Source organism: Miniopterus schreibersii (genome assembly GCF_964146895.1).
Source record: "Miniopterus schreibersii genome assembly, chromosome: 11".
Taxonomy (NCBI): Eukaryota; Metazoa; Chordata; class Mammalia; order Chiroptera; family Miniopteridae; genus Miniopterus; species Miniopterus schreibersii.
In genome coordinates, this window is record NC_138111.1 from 38,442,726 (window position 1) to 38,452,964 (window position 10,239).

Genomic DNA, 10,239 nt, shown 5'->3' on the forward strand with positions numbered 1-10,239 from the left:
CCTCTGAGCCACCCAGCTGGGCAAACCTCACTATGTTAAAGGTGAGATCCATGAGTCCCTGAAATTGCATGCAAACTTTGGTGTCTGTTTCTTGGTAGAATTTTCAAATTGATCCATGACTCAAAGAGACTCAGGATCTAAATGGCCTTCTTGAGAAGATACTTAAGTATTTTAAGAGGGAACTAGCTGTTATATAAACCAGGAATACCAAATCTGCCTTGTACAGCTGCTGCCTCTGAGGCAGTATTAGAAAAAAAGTGGTGCCTTTTCTCATCTTGTTAGGGGCAGCAGCAATGGCCCCATGGACTGACAGAGGACTTCACTGGGGTGCCACAGAGTCCTCCAGTCCTTTTAAAAAGGACTTGCCCTTTTAGGTTGCTTTCCCTTGGTATCCTCTCCTACTCCTCCTCTCAGACCCAGATCAGACGCTCGAGGCCTTGTGCTTTGCCTGATACACGAGCTTGCAAGCCGAGAAATATGAGTTTCAAGTGCATCATCTTACACCCTGGTGGTCTCAAACCTTGTTAAGTCGAAAGGCCCTCTCAGCCCTGGCTGAATTGTCAGGGTACTGTTCTGTGTGATGGAGAGAAGCTCCTATACTGTGGTTCCAATGTTAAAATAGTACAGAAGTTGAAATTCACTCTGAGTCAGTTCAGGACAACATCGTTTAATCACTGAGTGATCCCTCTCTGGCGTACACTTTCTCTGATCCCAGCCTGCTGTTGCTAGAGGATTGTCTTAGAATCAATCTTTGCACTTTCCCAAGTCTCATAATCCTTCCCAATTCATTGATCCAGACACTGAAAATGGGTGAGACTTGCCTAAATCCTAAGAATGGCAAGATAGCCTAAATCTTCTAGCAGAGTCATTCCCAAACCTGTGGATCACTAAAGTCAACTGAAGAGTTAATACAAAACAAAACCCCCCTTGGCTGGTTTGGCTCAGTGGTTGGAGCGTCGGCCTGTGGACTGAAGGGCCCTGGGTTCGATTCCAGCCAAGGGCACGCACCTCGGTTGCAGGCTTGGAGCCAATCAATGTGTCTCTCTCACATCGGTGTCTCTCCCTCTCTCTCTTCCCCTTCCACTCTCTCTGAAAAGCAATGGAAAAAGTGTCCTCCAGTGAGGATTAAGAAAACAAACAAAACCCCACATACTTTGGTCTCAGTTCATTTCCACTGAATCAGAACAGCTGGGAAAATATGTATTTTTTGACAGCTCTCCCCTAAGTGATTCTGTTAATCAGATTTGGAAAACACTGTTGAGAATATGTCTCCTCTCCCCCCAACTAGACCCATGCAGTGTAAAGGGAGGTGAGCATAGACAGTCCTGTGCCTCATGTACTTTGTTGCAAATGTAGCTTTCGGTGTCTATGTATTATCTCCATTTCAAAGTGCTGGTGTACATGGCCTCCTGTTAGAACTCTTGTATTTACTGTTTCTATTGGTGGTTTGTAAGACTACATTAGGGTATTTTGCAAAATGCTAACACAGGAGAAAATCCTTTTTAGTTTTAATCCTATGATTACTCAATATGTGGCTCAGACATTTCACCTGGAAAATCCTTCTAAGAAGTAATTACTTAATTGCCGTGTTCAGAATTCAGTGAAACTCAACAATAGAACTCAAACAATCAAGTTTGGAGCCTATCTACCAATCTCACATTCAAATTCATTGGTGGCACTTGCTTACTTTCTCCGACTTCTCTGCCTGGGTACTCTACCCATTTTTCCTACTTATGCATTGATACCTTTTATTACTAGCCTTGACCAACAGCTTTTTTTTTTTTTTTAAGTATGTCTTTATTGACTTCAGAGAGAGGAAGGGAGAGGTAGAGAGAAAGATAGAAACATCAATGATGAGAGTCATTGATCGACTGCCTCCTGCACGCCCCCCACTGGGGATCGAGCCCGCAACCAGGGTGTGTGCCCTGACCGGGAATCGAACCTGGATCTACTGGATCCTAGATCGATGCTCAACCCCTGAGCCATGATGGCTGGGTGACCGAAAGCTATTTAAAGCTGTCATAGCACTTTTCCAGCTCTGGAGAAGGGTTAGGGAATTAATTGTGTGAGTTGTCTAGAAAAGGTGAGCAAGAATCCAGGACAAGGAAATCTGACAGTTCTCACAGCATACCCACTGTCAGGGATCCTGGCACAGCTTCAGAATCTGGTTCAAAAGCATTTTCAGAACAGTAGTCCGCCTTCTATTTAAGTGTAAGTACATAATCAAAAGGTAGATAGGAATACGTAGTTACCACCAAAGTCTCGCTTCATTTCTCTAACTGCAATCCAGGGTCACAGGAGTGTATGCTAAGGAGCAGAATTATTGGAATGATTTTTTGGTCAGAGAGATGCGACAAAATCTTTCAGAGAAGTGTGCTTCATGATCTTCCCAGGAACAGAGGAAAGACACCAGGGTAGGAGCGTGGTAGAAGTGACCTTACCTGAAGAAGCTGGGCATCCTTGAGTAACTGGGTGTCAAAGAGGAATATAGTAGAAAAGATCAAAGACCTTGAAATTGCATAGATTTGGTCTTGAGTCTTTGTTTTGGGTCTTTTTTTTTTTTTTTTAATATATCTTTATTGATTTCAGAGAGAGGAAAGGAGAGGGAGAGAGAGAGAAACATCGATGATGAGAGAGTCACTGATCGGCTGCCCCCTACACACCCCCGACTGGGGACTGAGCCCGCAAGCCGGGCATGTGCCCTGACTGGGAATCAAACCCCAATCACCTGGATCCTAGGCTGACGATCAACCTCTGAGCCATGTCTGGCCAGGCTTTGTTTCGGTTCTTAACAGTGATGTGGTTTGGGGCAAGATATTTAACCCCTCTGTTTCCTGAATGAGAAAGTAGGCCTAACAAGACAACTTTACAGGATTTTGTTCCAGTTAAATGAGGTGAGCACAGTATTTAATACAGTGGTGTTTAAAAATACTTGTACACTTTCTTTGCCATTTCAGCTTCACTCTGCCCCTCTCCTAGGACCCAAGCCATCTCAGCAAAGTTAAGAAAGCCCTGAGCTGGAAAGGAGTGGAGGAGACATCAATGCCAAGCTCTCACTGATTATTGCCTAGACAGGATGGTTCGTCTCCCCCTGTGGAAAGGAAAGGGCCATAACCATTGAGATGACGTCTGGTAGTAAAGCCCCTTGGATTAATAAGTATCTAAGACAGGTTGCCTATGTTGCAAGAACAGATAATCAACTGTAGCCCAAGATAGGTAGCATTAGGTGGTCTAGGGGAGATGCAGGTATTTAAAAGGATCCATGAGGCCCCTCATGCAGACAGCAGCCAACTTCAGGAAATAGTCTACATTGTGGCAAGCACAGAGTAGACTGAAAGACCACCTACGAGGCAATAGAGTTCTCTCTGAGATGAGAATTGTAATGACTTTGGGGACCTTCTGAGGAGAGGCGAGGATGAGCTATTGGGAAACTGAGATGGTTGCCAGCAGATAGTTGCCTACTGGCTCAATACAGTTTTCTCGGTAACTTTTGACCTGAGTATCTGCTTTGTGCTGGGCCATCTTGAAAACTGGGTTTACAGCACCTCCATGGTGACCTATGTTACATGGGCTACAAATGAACTTCAGTGTCACCTGTTATAAATTTTCTCACTCCCCACACTCCCATAAGTGGACTTGAACTGGTTTTGACTTTGTGTGCTAAACTGGGGCCAACTTGTTAAAAATTTCTTTAGCTTTTCTCTCTTAGGGGCATGCATCACAGTACATAAATATTTGAACATGACAAATCTAATGTATTTTTTACCTGTACTACCAAAATTGAGCCAATGAGATTCACTGAGTTCATTTAATTTAGCCCATTATGAAACATCCTAGGATTTCTTTTCTGAGCAAAGTTAGGTTGATCATGAAACCTTAAAAAACCATGAGTTACACAGTCATGGAGTCGGGACCCCATTATGATATTTTAGTGGTTCTTATGTAGTGAGCTGATAATGATCTGGTCTCACCTTCAGCAGATGTAACAAAAAGGATAATGCCAAAAACAATGAAATGATTATCAGTACTATTATTTATATGACTATTTCCCGGCACAAACACAGGGCTTCGCTGACACTTGCATTTCCTCATGAAATGATTTCAGGTTGGGGCTGTTCCAACTTAGACATTCCATGTCAAACATAAAATAACTATTGCATTTGCCGTCAAGAACCAACATGCATCACGAAGAACTGGGTTTCACTTGCCCTTGTTTTCCTGATATGAACTGATTTCCAAGAATTATGGACACTTTTCAGATTGTAGCAACAATCTAAAACATAAAGGTCTTAACAAACACTAACACATCAATGATCTTTTCCTTAAGACTTCAGGCTGAAACACATTGTATGTTTCCTGTACCATGAGGTAGCATAATATCAGTAATATACTTCATGTCTTGAAAGACCATCATTAAGCCTAGGGATTTATTGAAGTGAACTGCATATTTCAGCTCTTAGAGGAAGAATAAGATGTGGCAGTATAAAGCATAGTTTTTGACATGTTTGTCCTCTTTTTGAGTTGGAGATTTTAAAGAACAAAGATGTTTTTCCACAGTTGAATTCAAATATATCTATTTACATGACTGTCACCTCCCCTAATTTGCGTCTGTATCACCAATGTCTAATAATGCCTTGCACACAGATGATACGTCTCCCTTCAAGACCAGATTCTTTGTAAACCAAGTGTACAAGTTTCCTAGGGCTACCATAACAAATTACTATGATAAACTCAGTGCCTTAAGACAATAGAAATTTATTTTCTCATAGTTCTTAAGGTTAGAAGTCTAAAATCAAGCTGTCAGCGGGATTGGTTCCTTCTGGATGCTCTGAGGGGGAGAGTTCATCACATTCCTCTCTCCTGGCTTCTGGTAATTGCCAGCAATCCTTGACTTTCCTTGGCTTGTAGTTGTATCAGTCCAGTTTCTGCCTCTGACTTCACATGGCCTTCTTCCTGTGTGTCTATGTGTTTCTGTATGCAAATGTCCCTCTCCTTTCTCTTAAAAAGACAACAGTCATATTTAGAACCCATCTTAATTCAGTATGACTTCATCTTGACTTGAATACATCTGCAAAGACCCTATTTCCAAATAAGATAATATTATCAGATACCAGGGACTAGTACTTGAATGTATCTTTTGGGGAGACACAATTCAACCTACTACGTAAAAGTTATAACGAAGACTAGAATATGTGCCCAAGGAGTCAAGCTTTAATTATTATAATATGATGTAGAAAGAACAATTATGTTGAATATGATCCAAATGTGTTTTTATATTAACACTAGTTAACAATACTTTATTTACAGTTTTGCCACAGATAAAAATTATATCCTCATGTACCGTTTCCTTGACATGACAGATTCAATAAGGAAACCAACAGCTCTCTTTGAGAAGTACCATGATGATCTAAGAACATTTATTTTCTCATGGTTGTGAGAAATGTTGGCATTTATTTTCAATGTTGATATGCATTTTGAAAGATTCAGAGGATAATTATCTCCGGCTATAGGACAAAAACAATGCTAAGTGCTCACCACCCAGTTCCTCTTCCCTGGCACACAAGAAGTCAGTTATTCCCCAGGTTCCTTGCACTTAGCTATGTATCAAAGTCTGGCCAATAAACTGTGGATAGAACCACTTGTAAGTTTGGCCCTTAGAAATAGTCTTCTTGAGCCTCCTTCCTCCCTTTTCCATTCTAGGGTGACTTTGAGACCACATTTTCTAGTGGCATAGTTATCAGATGGAGGAGGGCTTCCTGGCCACACTGAAGTGTGATGCGAGTAATGAGTGAAGTTGGACTGGGCTACTTACTGCTTCATGCCCCAGTTCATTAATGCAAGCTATAGGCCATGCAAGTTTATAACAGCATCCAACTGTAAGAAAACAGAGTTATGTGTATTTAACGCCCTTGAAATACAAAGTCTGACTGTGACATACTCAGTTTTGTCTTTCTAGCATATTTCACAGTGCCTGGTTCATCATAATGTTTGTTTTTCCTTACATTGGGACGCTATCTCCTTCAAAAACCAGCATATATAGTTTTTCAGCCATCATACTATTTGTAATGAAATCTCGTTATTTGACATCTTATATTTTTTAACTACTTAAAAGAAAGAGAAAAATAAGGAACAACAACAGCAGAGCAAAAAAACAATGAGCGCCTCCTGTGTGTCATGTTCTCTGTTGTTAAATAGGTAAAACAAATTTACTTTAGAGGAAAAGATGCATTCCAGGGTTTGGAAACTAGCTAATAATGTTAGCAAAACATTCTGCTATGTCCACCAATTAGTGATTCGTTATTTTATTAATGAAACTTTTATCAATCTATAGAAAAAATCATCCAGAAGAAACCTCATCGATTCATGAAATATTCTTCAAAGAATGAAAAGGCTTCAGTCACCCCACTGTAACCTGATCGAGAGCAGCAGCTGTTTTGTGATTAGCCAGATCCAGAATGCAGTAGGAGAATTTACGACCGGACATCTTAGCAAACACAAAATCCAGTTGGGACAGTTGGGACAACTGGGGGAGGAGGTTTGGTGGACTGTGCAGACAGGGAAATTTTAATCAAAATGACTAGAGAAGTAAGAACAATTATAACTGACAGATCTGAACAGCCTACTCAGATAAGCTAAAAATGAGTGAGACCTTCAGTGTGATGACAAGTTTGACAAGAATTTTGAAAGTGACAACGAATGGAAAGCTTTATGCATTTAGATCAACACAACTGTTAATTAGGGCCCCCAAGGGGTTGATGGATTTAGCAAATGACTCTTTTATGTACATTTTAACTATCAATTGCTTCAATAAACTGCGGATAAAATAAAGCATCATTTTTGTATTCTTGAAATAAACACTTCTTTAGAGCTCAGTAACTCATCCCTGTTTAAATCTAGAGTTGGTGCAGATGAGAATGATTTGTGATTGCTGAGCATGACAATAGTGTGGCAAAGACTGCTCCATCTGCAAACAAATTTGGCAAATTCCTTTGGAAAAATACAAAATAACTCCTATGCTGATTACAGCTCATTCTTATCCAGCCCCCCAACATCTTTTTTTAATCTAGTAAACTCATTTGTTGTTATGAAGTCAACTTAATTTCTTTCCCAGTATTCTATAATTTAGACTTGCCTTTTTTCTATTTAAACAAATTGATTAGTTTTTAATAAGTTTGGCTTTAATAATATTTTTCTAAATGTGTACAGAAATTTTAAAAGTTAATTTGCATTTTCCTAGCATTTAAAAATAAAATTACCGGAATTGGGAAATTTAGGGAGTAACTGGGGGCAGGGACAAGAATAATGTGAATTATTAGGGTGGGGCCTCTTCATGTCTGGCCATCCTATAGAAATGAAAGAGGGTTTTATTAAAAAGAAAGAAACCTTCAGTCAATAATCAGTATATATTTCTGTTAGAAATACAAAATTCTCACTTTATTTTTAGGTAAGGACTTCAGTTCTCTCTCCCCACCCCTTGTAATTGTATGACCAGAGAGCAGAGAATCCTTATTTTCTCTCCTTCATAATGATTAGAAAATATATGGCTCCTCAGATAAGTGTTAAAGAAAAAATTATTCATGGCTCTTGTTAAAGGGCAGACTTTGTTTCAGAATATCATGATAGGTGTAGAAACCACTGCTATGGACTCAACTCGAAATACAAGGGAAAGTGGGAATTTATAGCCAAAGAGTGGGATGGGTGTCAGTGGATAGAAAATCATCGCAGGTAAGGGAGGATTCTGGCTAAACTGACCTAACAAGATTCTTGGTGTAATCAGGCCAGGGTACTCAGACATCACCTGGGGGATAGTGGGGAGGAGGAACTGATCAGGAATGGAGGGGTGATCCAATATCAAGGGAGGGTTCTGGCTAACCTGATTTAGCAGGATTTTTTGCTAAAATGGGGAAATGCAGAGGTGAACATGGAAGCCAAAAGTCCAGGTGCATTTGAGAAGAGAGTTCCAAGGAGCCTGAGTACATTTGGTCAAGGAGAGAATATGTGGCCAGACAGACATGAATTGGGCCTCAGGAAAATTGCAGCCTGTCAGAAAGGAGCTCTGTGACCACAGAAAAGCCATGTCACCTCTGGGATCCTCAGTTTTCCTCACCTATAAAATGAAAGGTTTGCTTTAGATGCTATTCAGGTTCTTTCCAGCTTTAACTTTTTGGGATTCCAGAAGACAAGAAGGACTCTTATTCAGAGCTTTATTTCCTCTTAAATGGAAATTTAAGAGTTAGAAGTTGGAAGGAGACAGAGGCTCAGCCACTACCTTTCTCCACTCAAGCTCTCCTCATTTTTTCTGGTCATTTGCTGGTCTTATGTCACCACAAGGCCTTCGTCCTGACCACAGACATTTCTGTTTAGACTTTCCTGCGCTGGCCACCAACAAGGGTCTTTCATTCCACTCCATGCTTAACTGTGGGTCAGTTCCAGGTCAACTATATGATCTGACAATGTCTACACCTTGGTTTTTGGAATGAATCTGTAAACTTTGAATGAGGAGGGTGAGAAGGGGAGGGAGTGGTAAACGCACATGAGCGGAATCAATAGCTTCACCCACCTCATGAGTAGTCTGTGAATTGAAAAGGCGAAAACCTTCACATTTCTCCACTGAAATTCTGTGGGAGGGCCTGGAATCATTGAGGCCAGAAAAATACACCCATCAAATGAACTGGTGAATGATTATGACCGAAACAGAGGAATCATGTTTCATCACAAAGGCCGCAGGACTTCCTCGCACTGTTTCACTGACAAATGTTCTCTCTCCTCAGACAGAACTGAGCCCCTAACGCGTGAGAAGCCTGTCACAAGTGGCTTTCTCAAGAACACCACTTGGCTACTTACTGCACATTTCTTTGGAGGGCCGCCTGCCTTTCGGTGGATGGACACAGGATGCTGCCCCCACAAGGGGGCGGAATCCATTGTTCCCCTTCCCCCGCAATGGCTTCTTGGGCTTTTAGCTCAATCAGTCTCCATTTCAGGACCTGGAGTTAGAGTTCTCTCTCCTCCTCACTTTCCCATGAGTCCCCACAGCAGAACACATTCCTTTTCCAAATATCTCCAACCCCTGATCACTAATCTTCCCACCAGCTGTCAGTGAGAGGTCTGTTAAATGTTCCAATCTTGAAAGCCTTCTGATGGAGACAAATGTGAAATAAACTTGTGAAACAGCTCCTAGTACATTTATGTCTCTCGATTTCCTTTACTTTCTCTCTGCTCTGAGGCTTGGATATAGAGGGGAGACTGGGTTTCAGGGACAGATGGCAGAGGGTAATCTTCCATTTTGTCATAAAGTTAACCCTCAGAGGGTCTTGAAAAAGACCTTTCTCTTGGAAAATCGGTGGCTTCGTATTTTCTTGCTTTTAACCAAAGAGAAGCAGCTTCTCCTTTCTGATTTTCAAAATAGAGAGCGTGCCTTTCCTTTTAAACTAAATCACCTTGAAAAAATGCTAAATGAAGATGGCCTCTTTGCTCTGTTTTATTGATGCTTTTGTGGGCGCCTTGCTCATTTTAATTAATGATGATTTGACTGTGTTTGAGCCATAAATAAATTTTTTAAATGGGGCTATTAAAGATAATCCAATTAACAAACCCAAGAAAGCTGTCTTCCAGCATAATTTGTTGATATTTTTACAGAGGGAGAAGACTAAATGAAATACAATCTGAAATTAATTTTTAAGGTTGGTAAACAGAAACTATGCAAGTGAGTAAAAAGTCTTTAAATCTTATACTAGTTAAGAAATCACAGCTTTACTTCCAGATGAAGCATTTGTTTCATTCTTTGAACAAGTTCAGCCAAAGGGGATTATGATTTAGTGAGTGAAGAGTACTTTTACTAGGTGTTGGAGCAAAACAGAGAGAACATCACTGAGACCAATAGCTGCCAGCCTTAATCAATAGATGACAAAGAAACCAAAGACAAATTATCAATAGGGCAAAACCCTGGGCGTTTTATGATCATTTAAGAAGAATGAGAGTTAAGATGACGCCAAGTATGAAAGGAGGCAGATTGTTAGTTCAGAGTAAAGGGAAAGTTGAAAGCAGAAAACCTTAGCCTGGGCTGATATCTGGACTAAGTCACAACACACTAAGGTAAAAGCCCTCACATTTGGGTTCGGTGGGGGTGGGGTGGATGGTGTTGTCACGGGACACAAGGCCACGTAAAGGAGAATAGGCCTTTATATGGCTTTGGATGATAGTTACTCCCATTGTCTTTCATTTGGCTTTGCATAATGGTAA